Source organism: Pinus tabuliformis, chromosome J, assembly GCF_031772625.1.
Source record: "Pinus tabuliformis cultivar Carrire ecotype Pingquan chromosome J, CPIR1, whole genome shotgun sequence".
Taxonomy (NCBI): domain Eukaryota; kingdom Viridiplantae; phylum Streptophyta; class Pinopsida; order Pinales; family Pinaceae; genus Pinus; species Pinus tabuliformis.
This window is the reverse complement of record NC_142295.1, coordinates 1,140,231,194-1,140,251,427: the sequence shown is the minus strand read 5'-3', so window position 1 is coordinate 1,140,251,427 and position 20,234 is coordinate 1,140,231,194. Positions and strand designations below refer to the sequence as shown.

Genomic DNA, 20,234 nt, shown 5'->3' with positions numbered 1-20,234 from the left:
CTTCTAAAATATAAGTGTTTCATCTCTCTTCTTTATCATTACTATTATTGAGTTCTCTAGTAGTTAATCTCTTGTTTTCATATTCCTTTCCTGGTTGTAATTTTTCTTTTTTGATCTCCCAGTGAGGAGTGCAGGTACATGATGGAAGTTGTCTAAGTTTTGGTAGCAATTGATAAGATTAAAAGAACAAAACAAGACTCAGAGCAAGATTTGGATTTAGAGGGAGCAGTTTCATCATCAAGTTTGAAGTATGTCTTGAATTTTGCCTAATAGAAGGCAATGGTGATTTGACGAAGTTTATAGCAACTTGAGAAAAGTACAAAGCAAAGGACTACCTTATTAAGAGGGGAGAAGCCTATGAAGGGACATCTTGTCAGGCACACTTTTGTTAAAATTTGTTTTTATGATTTATGTTGAAAAGCATACCAAATGAATGCAGAGATGGTCCTCAACCAAAGAAGAAGTGTACATAAGGGCTGCCTCAAGACTTTGAGGTACATGAGAAGAAAATTTATGATTGAAGAAGACTTTGTATGATTGAAGAAGTTATTGGACATGGTATCTTTGAGAAGGCCTCATGTGTTAAAAGGATTAGTCATGGAAGAAAGATTTGACTCTTTTATAGATTAAGAAGGAATTGGTTGTTGAATTGGATATGAAGGGTTTTTGTTGGGATTGGAAGTTTGGAATGATAGTTGTAAGCCCACGGTGAACAATCTGAGGGATTCTGAGTCTGAGTTGTTGATTGGCTCCTTGATAAACAAGACATTGCTTTGCAATAAGTATTGAGATATTTGCATGATACTGGTTTGAGGTGTTGCAAGATTATATTGATTCTGATTGAGCAAGGAATGCTATAAGATGGGAAGAGTACATCTAGAAGCTGCTATTGTTTGTGACTTGGTGCTGAAGGGAGTAGAGTGAGGCACCAGTGTATTCCTACTAATGAACAAACAGTTGATATTCTAACAGAACCCTTCTGAGGTGAAGTTATTTTCAGTGTTGCAGGAACCGTCCCCCCCAAGGATCCAGAGGTAGATCCTCGTCCTATACGGATCCGCCACCGATCCTTCGGCGAAAACACGGATCGGAAAATCGGATCCGCGGATCGTCTTTTTTTAGCGATTCCTGCAAAAATGGATTCATGGGGCCGCGATCCGCAGCTCCTATTGCCCGATTCGCGGTTCTTATTTCACGATCCGCGGTTCCTATTTCCCGATCCGCGTGTCCAAAAAGGATCGGGTGCAGATCTGTGGAGGTTCAGGCATGTATCCACTGCGGATCCGAGAGAAGGTGGATGGTTCCACGGGGATTTTTTTGTTTTTGGAAATTTCGAATTGTTCTGTGAGGAACTACACTTTCCGAATACTCCCAAGGCGCTCCCTGATGGTAATGTTAAATTCTTAAAGTAAAAGTGACATTCTCCTTTATCTTTCATTTCCATCCTTTTACTTAAATTTTTAACATCACCATGAAATGACTCAGGATGTTTAAGAGTGGTTCCAACCTCATCAGACTTCATATGGAGAAAATAGAATTTCATATCCCATTCAAAATTCAGCAGACTTAACAGTTTTCAGGATCAATGGGATTGTGCCGTTTCATTGGATTATATCATGTATGAGGGCATGTGATTGGCATTTAATCAAGAGCAATAAGCACTATATGTACCCCCCCAGTGTTGGTGTTATTGATTGTTGAACTCCTTTGTCGTGGGCTTAACAATTATGTACCCTTCAGACAAGTCAAAATCATTGATCAGGCATGTTAAGCTTTCTCTACCATATTATAAGGCTTGGATTGAGCTGTTTGATCAAAATTAGGCAATGTTGACTAAAATCCCTATAGAATTGAAGTAGAGGCAAAGGCTATACAAGAGAAGAGGAATCTAGATTGTAGATGGTTGATGCTAGAATAATTAATCATTGATGTACAATGGATGCCATATCTATCTTGATTTATGTAAAAATATGCATGTTTTCATGTCTTCTACAACTAATTTGGTATTTTGGATGTTTTTTTAATATAAATGCAATATATATATATATAGTAGATGCTTCGCTTCCTAGATTTTTGGAAAATGACGCTTCTGCATCCCTGCTTCCAAAAAACGTCCCTGTTTTGTCCCTGCTTCGTGCAACATTGGTTCTTTTACTTCAGGAACAAGCTGGGACTTGTTGATACCTTCCTAGTTGAGAGGGAGCGAGATGATATTACATCATGGATATGGATTCTCCTTGTGTCATGTGCTTTGACCGGAATGAGGGAGGTTATCCCTGTGTCAAGTACATTGACCAAAATTAGGCAAAATGGGTTGATAGATTTGATAGCACATGAACAAGCATCCTTCATGTGTCATGTACTTTGATTGGAATTAGGGGCGTTGTCCCTGTATCAAGTACATTGATCGGAATTAGGAAAAATGATATGGTGGACAAAAATTCCTCCTGTGTCAAGTATTGTGACCGGAATTAGGGACGTTGTCCCTGTGTCAAGTACTATGACTAGAATTAGGAATGGTAGAGGCTACTCAATTGAGTAGATGCCTTTCAATGTTTTGGCCTGGTTACTAGTAAGAGTAGGTACCTTTTCAGCATTAGGCTCGGTTACTCATTGAGTGAGCCCATATAGCATCATGGCCTAGAATGAGACCTGTGGAATGAGGATGTTGATGTCTTGTAGCATTTGGCCAACCCTGCGAAGTTGGAACGTGGATATTCTCTAAGGATTGACCATGGTGATGGAAAACCCATACTAGTCTATATACCATGAGGTTGAGGCATTGACTGGATCATGGTGACTAGTTGTACCACTCGCTAAGTGTGCTAACCTAGATGATGGTACCTAGTGTATATTGATGATGTACCATAGGTGCGTTTAAGTGAAGTGAAGGAGCACTAATATCATCACCTTTTGAAGAAGCAATTAAAGTGAATGAGATTTAAAGGTCAATTCTATACTTGAGCTAAAGAAGCTCTAATCAAATAAGCCATTTGCACTCCAAGCAAATTTTCAGATCCCTATTAGTCTTTAGATCAAGTATATTTTGTTATCTGCCAATCCAAAGTGAAGTCAAGTGCTTCTGTGATATAGGCTGAAAGTCTTCTATGGTGAAGTCGAGATCCCACTAAGACCCAACTCATTCTGTGTTGAATAGAGTTATACCTATGGCAAGAACGAATTACTTATGTGGTACTCCTGTAGTGAAGTTCGAAGGGTAAAATTTGAGACAATTCTATGGTACAAATCTGAGGTTCATCTGAGGTAGAGACCGATAGTCCGAGATATAACTCGAGCTCCCGCAAAGGTTGAAAAAGGCTCCAAGACCGAAGGATCTTAGAAGGCAATTCAAATTGCTCCACTCAGTGTCAAACCCAGCAAGAGTATTCTTCTTCAAGAAATTTGCTTGCAAGGTATGTATTTGTTTAAAAGCAAAGTTTTGTTGAGGTTGAAATTACAAAATATGTCTCCCTCAATCCAAGCAAGCTAGTTTGTGCCATATAACCATTTCTAAGGGTTGCCTCTATACTCACAATTCAAGACAGTATAAGCCCAATGGAGTTAGAACCTTGTGAAGATCTTGAAATTTTGTTGTGACAGCCAAAAAAAGACCAAAAGGATATGGGGATAAGAAAGGTATGCCAAGCATTCTGAGATATATTGACATAGTCAGAAGATGAGTTAAGAAAATATTTCATCACCTTTGTAGAAATGTGCAGAAGACATCTTGCACTACATGCCTTGATCTCTGAAGTTTCTGTTGAACCCAAGGAAGTTAAGATAAACAATTGCAAAAAGTTGTTTGATGATTTGAATCATTCTCAAGAAAAGAGCAAAATTCTTATAAATCAAGGATTCTATGATCCTTGATATTAAAAGGTAATTTTCCACTAGAACGGTGAAGCTTTTGAAGAAAAGGTTGAATTCCTCTTTAAGATGGGAGACCAAAGTCAATTGTAGAACCTCTCATTATCATCACCGACGCCATCAATGGAAGTTTTCCAAAGAATGAGGATTGCATGATTCTAGTGTAAGCACAAAATAGATGTTAAAAGGTCTAAGGTTTGAAAGACTTTAGGGGTTATGAACATAACCCTAGATTCATCACTTGTATAGAGAGCATATTGATCTTTGGACTTCTAGGGTTTGTAAACTCTAGCAGGAAAAGGCTTAGACTAGAAATCCCTAGGGTTATAGACGAAACCTTAGGGTAGGGACGTTTCTGCTAAAAAACTCTAGCTCGTGAAATGACATCATATGGAGATGGTTGATTTGCAAAATGGATGCGAGAAGTCTAAGATCAAGAGCGAGATGATATCCTTCTAAAATATAAGTATTCTATCTCTCTTTCTTATAATTACTATTGTTGATTTCTCTAGTAGTTAATCTCTTGTTTTCATATTCCTTTCCTAGTTGTAAATTGTTTTTATGATCTCCCAGTGAGGAGTGCAGGTACATGATGAAAGTTGTCTAAGTTTTGGTAACAATTGATAAGAATAAAAGAACAAAGCAAGATTTGGACTTAGAGGGAGCAGTTGGATCATCAAGTTTGAAGTATGTCTTGACTTTTGCCTAACAGAAGCCAATGGTGATTTGACAAAGTTTATAGCAACTTGAGATAAGTACAAAGCAAAGGACTACCTTAGTAAGAGGGGAGAAACCTATGAAGGGACATCTTGTCAAGTACACTTTTGTTGCAATTTATTTTTATGATTTTTGTTGAAAAGCATACCAGATGAATGAAAAGATGGTCCTCAACGAAAGAAGAAGTGTACATAAGGGCTACCTCAAGACTTTGAGGTACATGAGAAGAAGATTTATGATTGAGGAATACTTTGTACGATTGAATAAGTCATTGGAAATGGTATCTTTGAGAAGGCTTCATGTGTTAAAAGGATTAACTGTGGCAGAAAGATTTGACTCTTTTATAGATTAAGAAGGAATTGGTTGTTGAACTTGATATGAAGGGTTTTTGTTGGGATTGAAAGTTTGGAATGATAGATTGTAAATCCACAGTGAACAATCTGAGGGATTTTGAGTTTGAGTTGTTCATTGGCTCCTTGATAAACAAGGCACTTGCTTTGCAATATGTATTGATATATTTGCATGATACTATGGTTTGAGGTGTTGCGGGATTATATTGATTCTGATTGAGCAAGGAATGTTATAAGATGGGAAGAGTACATCCAGTAGTTGCTATTGTTTGTGTCTTGGTACTGAAGGGAGTAGAGTGAGGCATCATTGTATTCCTACTAATGAGGAAATAGTTGATATTCTAACAAAACCTTTGTCCCGGGTGAAGTTCTTGTACTTCAAGGACAAGCTAGGACTTGTTGATACCTTCCTAGTCGAGAGGGAGTGAGATGATATTACATCATGGATATGGATTCTCTCTATGTCGTGTACTTTGACTGGAATGAGGGAGGTTATCCCTTCATCGGTCAAGTACATTGACCAAAATTAGGCAAAATGGGTTGATAGATTTGATAAAATCATGAACAAGCATTCTTCATGTGTCATGTACTCTGATTGGATTAGGGATGTTGTCCCTATATCAAGTACATTGATCGGAATTAGGAAAAATGCTCTGGTGGACAGACATTCTTCCTATGTCAAGTATTGTGACCGGAATTAGGGACGTTATCCTTGTGTCAAGTACTATGAGTAGAATTAGGAATGGTAGAGGCTACTTAAAGAGTAGGTGCCTTTCAATGATTTGGCCCGGCTACTCGAAAGAGTAGGTGCCTTTCAGTGTTTCGGCCCGATTACGAGTAAGGGTAGGTGCCTTTTTAGCATCATGCTCGATTACTCACTGAGTGAGCCCATATAGCATCATGGCCTAGAATGAGGCCTGTGGAATGAGGATGTGGATGTCTTGTAGCATTTGGTCAACCCTGTGAAGTTGGAACGTGGATATTCCTTAACGTTTGACCATGGTGATGGAAAACCCGTACTAGTTTGTATACCATGAGGTTGAGGCATTGACTGGATCATGGTGACTAGTTGTACCACAGGCTAAGTGTGCTAGCCTAGATGATGGTACCTAGTGTATATTGATGATGTACCATAGGTTAGGTGTGTTAACCTAGGTAATGGTACTAAGTGGATGTTATAGGTCGAGTGTATTGACCTGAATGATTATGATATTGTGAATTGTGAAACCTTACTCTTAGAAAAAATATTTCAACAGAGAACATCTAGATAATCATTATGAATACCTCCCTACCTAAGAGGTAGTGTTGAATTTTGTAGCTATGGTTGGTCTTCATAATGTAAAAAAAATTGTACTTGTAATGATGAAAGATAAATTATATTTTTTGACAAAAGATAAATTATATTTTAAGCATGCTTTTCATGCTTGTGAAAAAATAAAATTTATTTTTATAAGCCATGTTTTTCATGGCCTTTTCCTCACCCATCCTCTATGCCACTTTTATTGAATGTCTAGTGCATCTTCACCACTTGACCTTTGTAGACTATACAATTGTAGTTGTTCATTATGTAAAAAAGATCAATATACCCAATTATGAGAGCATAGATCAAACATATAATAATTTGAATAGAAAACAAATGGAGGCACAAATTAGCCAAAGATACTTTTAAGTGAAGTGCACTACATAAAGATATGTTGACTCACCTTCATTTTCTCCATAGATATCTCCATTTTCTCTATCTGCTTCCTTCATTTCCTTTTCCACACCCAACAAACGAAACCCAAACCAAACTACAAAAAACATAAGATTAAAAAAAAAAAACAAAAAACGTAAGATTTATAAAAAAAAACAAAACAAAACAAAAAACAAAGGAAAATGAGTACAACATACCCAACAAAAAAAACAAGACCAAACTACAAAAAGGAGAAAAAAAATGCAAAACAAAGGAAAAACGTGTACAACACAGCATGGCCATGCTCAAACTCAACAAGACAAAACATGCAAACAAAGACAAAGAAAAAATTGCAAACATCCCCTCTGCTCATCATCTCTCCTGCAATGTGTTGTGCTCCACTGAAAAGAAAAAAAGTGGGTTGAATAAGGTTAAAATAAACACAGTTAGTAATGGTGAACATATTTCAAAACCAATAATGATTTATAATAGTAAACTCACCTCCCTTATAGTTTGTTTTATAACGATGGACACTTTCTTTTGTATTACACTTTCTTGTGCTCATCAGAACAAGCCATCTACAATAGATACACAATAAGATATTAGAATCATTATATAAGTTAAACTAGAGAGTTGAACGCAATAATTACTCATATAAAGAAACATACCTTTCTTTGAGATTGCTATATAAAATGTGAGAGCCCATTTTGTACTTCACATATTCATGCTCACTAGAACAAGCCATCTGCAATACATACACAATAAAATATTAGATTTCTAATCAAAGTTAAACTAGAGAGTTTGAAGGCATGAACTTGTCATGCAATTTAGTTCAAGTCTAGTTATATTTTGTGTTATATGTCAAAAAAGTATAAATTTCTAAACTAGATGTACTTCTACTATATATACAAACAAGGTTTTCATAAGAGATAATTTTTTTCAGAAATTAAAAAAAATAATAATAATAATAAAATAATGTAAGCATATCTCAACATATTGAACACCCAAAATCCTAGGGTCCACAAGGTGGTAGTGTTGTTTGTTAACACGATGGTTGATTGGTTGAAGGGTAAATATGCTTGCTTGCTCGAATTTACCCACTTCCTCTATAGGGGATGTTGTGTGGGGGTGTGTGATGTGGAGCAAGAAAACATACAATTTTAGAGATACCATTTGATGTATATGTCAAACCACTAATTGAGTAGTACTACCTAAGAACCATGCTAGAAGGAGAAATAGTCGTGCAAAAAAATAAATATAATACTATTTTCTTGGAAAACCACATGACTCACCCATCCTATATGTTGCATCTACATTGCCTAAGATATCTTCTCCACTCAACCATCCTAGACACTGCAATTATAGTCACTCACTGCAAAAAGTAATATTATATATGAGATCACGAATAAACCAAGAGAGAAACTGATAACAAATATACAGAGCAATAAATTAATGATACACATACATTCTTACCCTAAAAAATATGGCTCACCGATCGTCCACTTTGCTTCTGTAGAATGTCTAGGGTATCTTAACCACTATACAACAGTGGTCGCTCGCTGCACAAAGCAAATCAATATAGTAATGTATGAGACCACATATAAAACATATAATAAATAAAAAAGAACCAAATGCAGACATGAATAAGCGAAAGATAATTATAAGTGAAGAGCATTGCATATAGTTAAGGCGAATCACCTTCATTTATGAATGATAACATCCATCTCATCTCTTTTATTTCGTTTCCATGTTGTCTTCCTTTCCTTTCACACAACACAACAAACAAAACCAAGACCAAACTACAAGAAATGAGAAAAAAATGCAAAACAAAGGAAACGAGTACAACAGAAAGCATGGCCATGCTCTCAACAAAAACAAAGCATATAGACAACAACAAACAAAAAACTGCAAACTTCCCCTTTGCACATTATCTCTATTGTAGTGTCCTCTCCTTCGCTGAAAAGAAAAAAAAAGAGAGGGGTGAATAAGGTTAAAATAAAGTCACAAATTGTAATGGTAAGCATAATTCAAAACAAATAATTATTCATAGTAGAAAACATACCTCGTCTAAAGTTTGTTATATAAGGATAGACACTCGATTTTGTATTCAACTTACTCGTGCTCACCAGAACAAGCCATCTACAACAGATACATAATAAGATATTAGAATCATTATACAAGTTAAATTGGAGAGTTGAATGCAACAATCAATCATAATGTGAAACATAACTCTCTTTGAGTATTTTTATATAAAGGGGGATAATCCATTTTGTATTTCACATATTTGTGCTCACTGGAATCAACCATCTAGGGTAGATACAAAATAAAATATTAGAATTCTAATAAAAGTTAAACTAGAGAGTTGAAGGCATGAACTTGTCATTGAACATAATTCCAGTCCATTTATATTCCATGCTATATCTCAAAATATATAAATTTTCTAAACTAGATGTAATTCTACTAGGAATAATGCAATCAATGTTATCATAAGAGAAATAATCCTTTTTGTAAGAGGGATCTAAGCATATTTAAACATATTGACCACCCAAAATCCTAGGGGCCAAGGCAATAGTGTTGTCTATTAGCATAATGGTTGATTGGTCGAAGGCTCAATATGCTTGCTTGCTCAACCTTACCATCCTCCTCTTTAAGGCATGTTGTGTGGGGGTGTGCGTGTGATGTGGACCAAGAAAGCATATAAATTTAAACATATTATTTTATGTATAGGCCAAACCACTAATTAAGTGGTAATACCCAAGAACCATGCTAGAAGGGAAAATGTCGAGCAAACAAAAAATAGTAAGACTATTTTGTTGGAGAACAACATCGCTCACCCATCCTCTGCACTGCGTTTATGCCTAAGGTATCTTCTCCACTCGACTCTCCTAGACACTATAATTGTAGTCACTGCACAAAGTAATATTATATATGAGATCACGAATAAACCATGAGAGCTTAAATAACAAATATATAGAGCGATGAATTAACCATACATATTTTGCCCTCCCTTGGCTAATATTATAGTAGTGGTAATAATGAAAAACAAGCCCAGTATAACTTCTCCATTTCTTTCATATCAAAGTTATTGGATAAATCTTAAATCTCACACCCATGAAAAATATCATACTACCTCGAAACCATTACAAATCATTTTGTGCAAACAACAATTATTTCAGTGTATTACAGGAAAATATTACTTTGTAGGAGAAAAATATGCCTCACGCACCTCCCCTAGAATTTATTTTATAACAATGGACACTCCTTTTTGTTTTCCACTTGCCTTTGCTCATCAAAACAAGCCATCTACAACAAATACAAAATAAGATATTAGAATCGTTATATAAATTAAACTAGAAAGTTGAACGCAATAATTACTCATATAAAGAAACATACCTTCATTTATGGTCAACAAGGTCACCTTAATACTTCTTCTTCATGCATATGCATATGTATTTCTTGGAGACATCTCATATTCTAGGCCGAAACTCCACTTCAAGATGTGTGAATTCATTGTATTAAGGAATATAATGTCAAGATGTTTTAAATGGGAGGCCGCAGTGAATGCCAATCATAAGATAATTATCAACCCTTCAATTCCACCACAATTATGCCACTGCAATTTCAGAACCGAATACATATAGAGATGAGGTCACTACATGAAACAACCTTATTAGTTTCTTTGTTGGTTCTAAATAGCCACAAGAATAAGAAATCGAAACCCTCATGTACATAGTTATTCCCTTTACAAGATACATGTTCATATCCGTAGATATTTCGCAGGTCCTAAAAATATTCAAAGATGAATAAAATAATATGCCCTTATGCTTGGAGAATTAGTCCGCACCACTTCAAGATCAGTCGTTGTTTATAGTTCAAATTACTTCAAAAATAGATAGGCACACCACAAGATTTACCATAGATATGTCGCAAGGATAGACAATAATCTTGCAAGACTTATTTCAATGAAGAGTCGAATACAATGTGTGTGGAACATGTTTAAGTGTAATAGGTATGAGTCAAAAGCCATATTTTCCAAATGTCCACAATGGTTTGTAAGACGTTTTAGATATGCGATGAAGTATCACAAATCTAAACTGCAGTGAATAGGTCGAACTAGATAATTTAATATAGCTTCAGGTTTGATCACACTTCTCTTGCCCTTATGCATAGTGGTGTTTCCATAACAAGGGTTGAAACCGTAGAGAGATAAGACATTGAAACCTCAATTTTTCACATGCAATAAAATTACCCAATGAATCCCAAAACATCTAATGCAAGACTTCACGAAACCCTCTTGCCTGAGCCAAAAACTCTCCAAAAGGGCCAAGTTAATTGCAAAGTTTGATCACATAAGGTGTTCGCTCAAAATGCTTACCAAAGTGATGAGGTGAGATGTGTTTTTATAGGTTTCTCTTGACCGAAAGGGTGCCTCCACATAGTGAGCCGACTTAACATTTCGAGGGATTTTAAAAGTTTAAATTTTGGCAACAAAATAAATTTAATTTAAATTTTGGTTTGGAGCAAAAAAATTAGGACCTAAAGCCTCTTGATTTTGATTTTTGAATATATTTGAAAACCCTCACAAACAATCTTTTGCCATGAGTAGGTTTATTTTCATTTTTGGAGAAAATTATTATTACTTGAACATGTGTCTTAGCCAAAGAGGATTTGCCACATCATCATCCTTTGGGGTTTATACCTACAAGTTAGGGGCTTCATCTTCAAATAAGCACAACTCCCAAACCGTGAAGGCTCTCATCGCGTGCCACCTACCATTGGAATCATCTCGATGAGGAGAATCCAAGAAAGATGATTGTGACTTGAAGAACTATGATTTTCCATGTCATTTTGGTCCACACAGGAAGGGCATCTTCTGGTGTTGCTTGGGTTAACATCAATGAAAAACACATTTCAACAATCTCCCCCTTTGTCATTGATGGCAACACATGTACTCCACTGGCAGTCCCTGCCCCCCCTATTTGTTTGGCTAGATAAAAAGAATTTCAATGTAAACTTGGGGGAATCCCAAGTTTTTATCGAAGATACTCAAGTGTCCCAGAAGGTAAATGTTTGGTGAAGATGTCAACTATTTATTCCTTTGTCCCAATATATTCTGTAGAATTTTGTAGAATTTTTCCTACAAATCAGCTAGCTTTGATACCATGTAGAACTTTTTCTACAAATCAGCTAGCTCTGATACCATGTAGAAATTTCCCACCTGTAGATCAACTTGGTAATGCAATGTACTAAAGCAAAACACTTGATCTACTTCTACAAACAATTTAGCGAAAGCTTAATCAACCATGAGAAACATCAATAAGAACACATATAACTGATAAGAAGGAATCAATCACACATAACACAGAAGAATTTACCTGGGGAAAGCACCTGCCTAAAACCCCATCTCTGTATTATCATACAAGTGGAAATATAGTCTGAATTACACAAAGCCTTAGCTCAGAAGCTATCCAGCTCTTAGTACAATCCCTCTGCTGCTCATAGACAGTCAAAGGATTCTCACAAACCTTCTCCTCTGCCCTCCAAGCTTCCTATTTCCTTGTGCAGTTTCCTTGGGGTCCAGTGATGTCACATGTGTGAATTGGCCTATTCACACACTCACTAACCTCTGATCTAACTGCACAAACCTAAAGGAGATAAATCCTCATCATGGATGAGCTTTCTTAATAGGAAAAATATTCATCCAACTGATAGTACACTATCCCTTCTTTGATCTCAACTGGGTCTCTATCTGAACTGACATGCATCAGTTATCCATGAGTGAATGCACAGTTATCTGAAAATAACAGTTGTCACATGCATGCTAGCATCAACAAACTGTATCTCATTAATTTAACAACTTGTTAAATTAATCTAACTGAACTTGACTAAGTTAAACTAAGTCAACTGATCCTCTCAATATAGAACTCATCCTTAATTTCTCAATCAGTGGAGCAAATCAAGGACACATTCCCCAATCAGTGGAGAAATTATTGCATGTTCTCACAAAGACTTCAAGTTTGATTTTCCTTAACTAATTAACTCATGGAGAATTAATTAATTAATATTCAAATGCTTCCAGCAGAAACTAAAACACCTCAAAGGAGAAATCAAACACTGGAATCATACCACCTTTGGCAACATCTTCAAAGCTCAAGCTGCTCTTAATCAGGAAATGAAATTTATTCAGCAAAGGATCATCATGGAAGGACGGTCCGAGGAGCTAGTAAAACAGGAACAAGCTATTGAAGCACAAATTCTAGCCAGAGCTCAACAGGAGGAAACTCTTTGGAGACAGAAATCGCGGATCAGATGGCTCAAGGACGGAGAAAAGAACACAAAGTTCTTTCACAAAACTACGGTGCAGCGCAGAATGAACAATTTTATATCCCACATCAAAAATGAGCAGGGAGAAAGAATTGAGACGCATGAAGGCATTGAAGAGGAATTTCTCAGGTATTTTAAGAAAGCTCACCAAGAACCCAACATAGACAGACTGCCGGCTATAGAGAAAATTCTACCGAATATCCCCAAACTAATCACCGAGGAGCATAATCTTCTCCTCCTCAAACCCATCCAGATGCAGGAAGTGGAAAGTGCAGTCAAGCAATTAAAAGCAGGGAAAGCACCGGGTCCAGATGGATTCACCTCAGACTTCTTCCACCATTTCTGGGATCTCATTCAAATGGAAGTATGGCAAGTGGTTGAGGAATCTCGTTCGTTAAGATGGATGTACCCAGGGCTGAATGCCACATTCATAGCCCTAGTTCCCAAGGCAGAGGAGTCCAACACGCCAGATAAGTACAGACCAATTGCTCTATGCAATATCATATACAAAATTGTTTCAAAAGTTATTGCTATTCGACTCAAGCCGCTGCTCCCTCTTATTATATCGCCAGAGCAATCTGGTTATGTGGAAGGCCGGCAGATCACAGATGGGATAATTTTAACCCATGAAATAATCCATTCCCTGAAGCAGACCAAAAAACCAGGTATGCTGTTAAAAATTGATTTATCTAAAGCTTTTGATAGCATCAGCTGGGTGTACATTCAAAAAATTCTTAATGCCTTTGGCTTTGCCCCTTCATGGACCAGATGGATTCTTAGTCTTCTGACATCCTCATTCTTTTCGGTGCTTATCAATGGCATCCCTTCAGCTACGTTTCGCCCATCTAGAGGTATTAGGCAGGGGGATCCCCTCTCACCTTTCCTCTTTGTTATTATGGCAGAAGGACTGGGCCGCTGCTTGCATTCTGCTCTCTCCTCTCGGAGTCTTAAAGGCCTTTCATTCAGCAACTCTCCTTCCTTCTCCCATCAGCAATTCGTGGACGATAATATGCTTTTTGGACATCCCTCGGTCCAAGAAGCTCGCCTTCTCAAAGCAATTCTCTCCACCTTTTCTGATGCTTCTGGAGCCCTTATTAATCGTGTCAAATCTCAAATCTTCTTCTTCAACACACCTGCTCCAACTCAAAAAGCCATTGCCCGCATCTTAGGATTCTCCATTGCTAGCCTCCCCTCCAAATATCTAGGAGCTCCTCTTATAGCCTCTGCCCTCAAGCACTCCTCTTGGAAAGACTTGCTAGAAAAACTCGAAGCTAGGCTTTTCCTTTGGACTCACAGAGCCCTTAATATGGCCAGCAGAATTGTTCTCATTAAAGCTATTCTCCATTCCATGCCCTTGTATCTTTTCTCTCTTCTGGCTGCGCCTAAATGGGTTCTCAAGGAAATAAAGAATCTCCAGCGCAACTTTCTATGGGGCAGTTCAGGCCCTAACCGCAAATGGGCTCTAGTCAAATGGGAAAATGTATGTCTTCCTAAGAAGGCAGGGGGTATTGGGCTAAGAGACCCTGAGCATAGCAACAAGGTAATGGGAGCCAAAATATGGTGGAGATGGCTAGCGTACCCCAACACCCCCTGGGCCTCTCTTTGGACAGCAAAATATGCAAGCAACAGCCCTATTGAAGATAGAATCCGAATGTCAGAAGTTAGTACAGGTTCAGTAGTCTGGAATTCGGCCATTCAACACAGGGATCTTATACAACAGCATAGTTTTTGGGAGATTAAAAGCGGAAACAAGGCAAGATTCTGGGAAGATTCCTGGCAGCAGCTCCCAAAGATTAAGGATATTCTCCATAATCTTCCTTTGCCAGTGCAAGGTACCAATCAATCGGCAAAGGTCAATCAATTCTGGAACCCCTCGCCCACACAGAAGTATAGAAAATGGAAGGAGGCTAATCAAATTCTAATGGAAGAAGGATATGAGCTAACTCAACACTCTCTCTCCTTAGAATTAAAAAAGCGGCAAATTCCTATCGCAGAAGGACCGGACATACTAAGATGGGGATATGAAGAGAGAGGAACATTCACTCCTAGGGAGGCATATAAAATTATCATCAAAGATCGAATCATCAAGGATACACTATGGGATAAGCTCTGGAATTCTTCTAATTGGCCGAAGGTGTCGACTTTCTTATGGCTCCTTTGTCACAATAAAATTCTTACATGGGATAATCTCAGGAAAAGAAGCTTCTCAGGACCATCTATCTGTCTCAATTGTAAACAAGAAGAGGAATCAGCCATTCATCTAATGCAAACCTGCCAAATAGGACGGAAGCTATGGGAAAAGGTTGCCTTTCGTTGCCAAAAAGATGGCCGAGTGCAAGGGGATATCAGAGCAACTATCCGCAACTGGAGTCAAGAGCCCTATCAAAGTAGGCTCCTCAACTCGCTCTGGCAGCTGATCCCTGGTCTATTAATGTGGAATATCTGGAAGGAGCGCAACAGAAGAATATTCAAAGGTCAATCCATGTCGTTGGAGCAGATATGGTCCAAAGTGCATCAGAACATCAAGGAGTCTCTATCAATTAAACACTGGTCACCAGAAGATTTTCCCTCAGTTCATCAAGAAAAATCAGTCTGGGACAATTGGCAAATTAATCTAAATCAACAGCCTAACCCTCAAAACAATCCTACCAAGAAGCAACTAAAGCCAGCAAAATGGATTCCTCCGCCCAGCAACATGTACCAGCTCAACTTCGATGGAGCTTCTAAAGGCAATCCGGGAAAAGCAGGTTATGGAGGAGTCTTTAGGGATCATTCTGGCACTCCTCAACTAATCTTCCTAGGCTCCAAAGGCTGGGATACTAACAACTCAGCGGAATTGGAGGGACTCTGGCAAGGTCTAACTCTGGCTCAGGACAATAGCTTCTTTCCTCTTATCATCGAAGGGGACTCTCAAATCATCATTAATATGGCCACAAAACTAATGCAGGGAGCCCCCATTCACAAGGTAAGCAACAGCTGGAGGATGGCTCAAAGACTTGAGCTAGTAGGTCAGTGGCTCTCTCAATATCCTGCAATTTCTTTCAAGCACACTTTGAGGGAAGGAAACAAACTTGCAGATTTTCTAGCTAACATAGGGGTGGAAATGGAGGTAGATCTCTATGCCGGCTCATTATCCAGTATAGCCACCGTGGACCAACTCACTGAATTCCAGAATATAGTCAAGAATGACATGCTTCAGCAACATGAAGCTCACCCGGATGCGGGTGACAGCATGACACATGCTTGAGTTAAGGCTCATCAAGGTACCTGGCCTCGCACTTGTCCGGTGATCAAGCAAACAGATTTCATGGCAGGTGAAATAAATCAGACAGGGAATGGAATGATGTTCGCCCGGTATGTCATTAATGGGCGCTGGGTACGAGAGTTCAGACTCAGGCCTTTAAACCTGGACAGGATGAGGATCATTCCCTCTGCTCCTGATGTGTTTTACCCCCTCCCTCTGCTCCCTCCGCATCCCCGCCTCACCGAGTTTGCTTGGGAGCGCGCCCGCATTTTTTGCTCTGTTGGACTCCTTTGCTCGCTACCCCTCTCCCTTCAGTTCCGCCATTTCCTTTGTCCTAGCTGCTGGGTAAATCTGAAGATGCCTCGCCGCAGAGGAATTTCTCGCCGAGGAGGCTCCTCTGCATCCAGAGGCAGAGCTTCTCATTCCACGCCCCAGAATGTTATTCCCATTGCCTCTGCCTCTCCGTCTTCACCTCCGTCAGGCCAAGCTCACCTTCTCCCGCACAATTCGTCTCAAACGACCAGGTTTACTTTTCATAGCAGGCTCAACCGGCCTATCTTGACCGCCAGCATCACTATCAGTCTTGCAGAAGAAGAGGATCACCCCAGAGACTCAGCCCATTCCTCCTCCTCGCAGACCCAGGAAGATAGTACCCTTCAGGGAGAAACGGCGGGGGCGATGTTCAATGCGGATAATATGCAGGAGGATTGCCCGGTTCCTGAGGTCTCTACGCATCAAAATGACTCAAATCAGCACGATGTTCTTGGCTGCGAACCTGTTCATCATGACTGCGGCGTCCTCCACTTGGTCACTCCTACAGAAGGTGGAACTGATGGAATTGAAGATGATGGGCTTGTAACCTGGATAGCCTCGTCTAGCAGAATGGATAAGAATGACACCGACTCTCCGACTCAGGACGTGTAAGGCGGCTTCCTCATCGAAGAATGGTTCCTCAGTCTTTAATCTTTAATGTTCCCTGTGTCTCTGGTTTTAAGTATAAGTCTTTTTGTGCATCTGGTTACGAGTCTGGTCTCAAGGTTTGCTCAGTGTCAAGGCTAGCCATCATTTACCCATTCTGCAGTATATACTACGAATCTGGCCAGCTATGGGTTGTCTTTGTATCCAAGATGAATTTTCATTCTGTTTACCAGTATCGCCTCGCAGGCTTTAGATAGCAGTGGTTATAGTCTGATCAAAAGTGGTTCTTCAGTGGGTCATTGTATAACCTCCAAGTTTTGTAGTAAATTCCAGAATCTGTGGCTGAGGGCTGGCCTCTGCCCCCTCTGAGGTCTCGACCTCCTTGTACATAATCTTTTTCTTTTTTAATAGAATTAGCATTTACTCAGGAAAAAAAAAAATAATAATAATAATAATAATAAAATAATAAAAAAAATAATAATAATAATAATATATATATATATAAAATAAAAATAATAATAATAAATAAATAAAAAACAAAAAATAAATAAATAAATAATAAAAAATTAAAAATAAATTAAAAATAAATAAAATAAATAAAAAAATAATAATAAATAAATAATATAAAAAAAAAAATATATATATATATATATATATATATATATATATATATATATATATATATATTCAAATGGCTGGTAAGACCAAATTCAAATTTTACTTCCTATTTTAGACTAGGGACTGCCTAAAAATAGGAATCCAACTTGAACTGCTAAAAATAGAACTTCTGTTTTTAGCACTTCCATTTTTCATTCCCTGTTGCCCAATCCAGCACTGATGCCCAAACTGTTATTTTTAGCACTTCTATTTTTAGCAATTTCTTGTTGCCAATTTTCAACATATTCCACCTTTATGTTCCTCCCTGAAACCCATCCACGAACAAAGTGATACTTGATAAAAAAAATATATATATATTCAAATGGCTGGTAAGACCAAATTCAAATTTTACTTCCTATTTTAGACTAGGGATTGCCTAAAAATAGGAATCCAACTTGAACTGCTAAAAATAGAACTTCTGTTTTTAGCACTTCCATTTTTCATTCCCTGTTGCCCAATCGAGCACTGATGCCCAAACTATTATTTTTAGCACTTCTATTTTTAGCAATTTCTTGTTGCCAATTTTCAACATATTCCACCTTTATGTTCCTCCCTGAAACCCATCCACGAACAAAGTGATACTTGATAGGAATGTGTTTTGCCTTTGATTGCATGACATGATTCTTGGAGATGCTTATGACATTGGTGTTGTCACAGAACATTGGAATGGACTCATCATACTTCACTTGAAGATCTTGCATTGTTTGTTTCATTCAGAGGACATGAGTACGACATGTTGTTGCTGCTATATGGCTATATGTATTCAACTTTCGTTGTGGATAAGGAAACCGAAGATTGTTTCTTGCTCAAACATGATGTAAGACAACCACCTAAGTAGAAAGTTGCTCCACTGGTGCTTTTACGATCATCAACGTTTCCTTCCCAATATGCATTTGTATAATATGTGATGGTTAAGTCATTTCCTTTTGGATACCACAAGCCAAAATGTGATGTTCCCTTGAGATATCGAAATATTCTCTTCACTACAACAACATGGGATTCTTTTGGTGTTGTTAGGAACGTGTTACTATCCAACTGCTTGCATCAAATCTAGCCTTGAAGTTGTAACATATAGGATACTACCAATCATTGATCTATACATCCTTTGATATGCATCCTTGGATATGTCATCCATGCTCAACTTGCAACCAATCACCATTGGAGTGCTAATCGGTTTGCAATCTTCCATTTGAAATCTCTTCAACATTTCTTTAATATAATTGGTTTGACAAATGAATAACCCTTGTCTTCCTGAGATATCTAAAGTGTAGATAAGAAATTCAACTCACCAAGTAATGACATCTCAATTTAATTCTGCCTATCTGATGCAAGCTTCTTGCTTAACCTATCATCATCACTTCCAAAGATTATGTCATCCACATATACTTCAATGATGGTAAAATTGTCATGTTCAACCTTTACATAAAGGTTGTTATCAACATTTCCTCTTTTAAACCCTTGTTTCTGCAAGTACCTATCAAGATGGGCATACCAAGTTCTAGGATCTTGTTTGAGATCATATAATGCCTTCTTCAACCTGCAAACATAATCTTTCTTGTCAGTAAACAAAAATCCTTCAAGTTGTTCTATATAGACCTATTCTTCCAATTCTCCATTCAAAAAGGCTAATTTTACATCCATCTAAAACACTTTGATCTTCCTTAAACATGCACAGGCCAAGAACATTCCAGTGGCTTCCATCCTGGTGATGGGTGTAAATGTCTTTTCAAAATCTATTCCTTCAACCTATGCATACCCTTTGCAGACTAATCTTGCTTTGTTTTTGGTGACTTGTCTATCCTCATTCAACTTGTTTCTGAAGACCCATTTTGTACAAATGACATTTTTATCCTTTGGTCGTGGAACCAATTCCCATGTGTCATTCTTTTCAATCTGATCCAATTCTTCATTCATAGTTGCAACCCAATGTTCATTGTGACTAGCTTCTTCAAAGTTGTTAGGCTCATATGTGGCTAAGAGTGCAAGATGAGATTGTTTTGGCATGTGTGGTTGTCGTTTTCTTTTGGTTCCTATGCCTTCATTGATATCCCCAATGATTTGGTCTGAAGGATGGTTCTTTTGATACCATTTCTTGGGAGTCTTAAAAGGTGTTTGCTATTCATTTCTTGTCTCTTCCTGGTTGGGAGTTGTTTCCTCATTCGATTTCACTTGCTTAAGGGCTTCCTCTTTGACTTTTTCTAGTTATGCTTCCTGTGTCTCTGGTTCACTCAAATACGAGCTTCCCTGTTTAACCTTTGGTTCACGAACTTCATTAAATGTTACATTTATGCTTTCAACTATTCGGTTGATTCTTTGATTATAACATTTGTATGCTTTGCTTTTGCGTGAGTAATCAACAAAAATGCTTTCATCTACCTGAGATATAAATTTTCTAGTATTCTGGTCTTCCATCTTAATGTAGCATTTGCTTCCAAAGACACAAAAATATTTGACATTTGTTGGTCTTCCCTTCCATAGTACATAT

At 37.9% G+C, this 20,234-nt stretch overlaps 1 long non-coding RNA gene across 1 annotated transcript; it reads right to left on the bottom strand.

The window, feature by feature from the left end:
• Nucleotides 1-6,956: 6,956 nt before the first annotated feature.
• Nucleotides 6,957-8,427, bottom strand: LOC149231114 (uncharacterized). Its single transcript, XR_016247422.1, has 6 exons — nt 8,305-8,427; nt 8,080-8,165; nt 7,899-7,978; nt 7,275-7,351; nt 7,108-7,184; nt 6,957-7,007 (listed from the first exon to the last, which is right to left on the bottom strand). It is a non-coding gene; the product is annotated as an uncharacterized LOC149231114 (long non-coding RNA).
• Nucleotides 8,428-20,234: the final 11,807 nt, after the last annotated feature.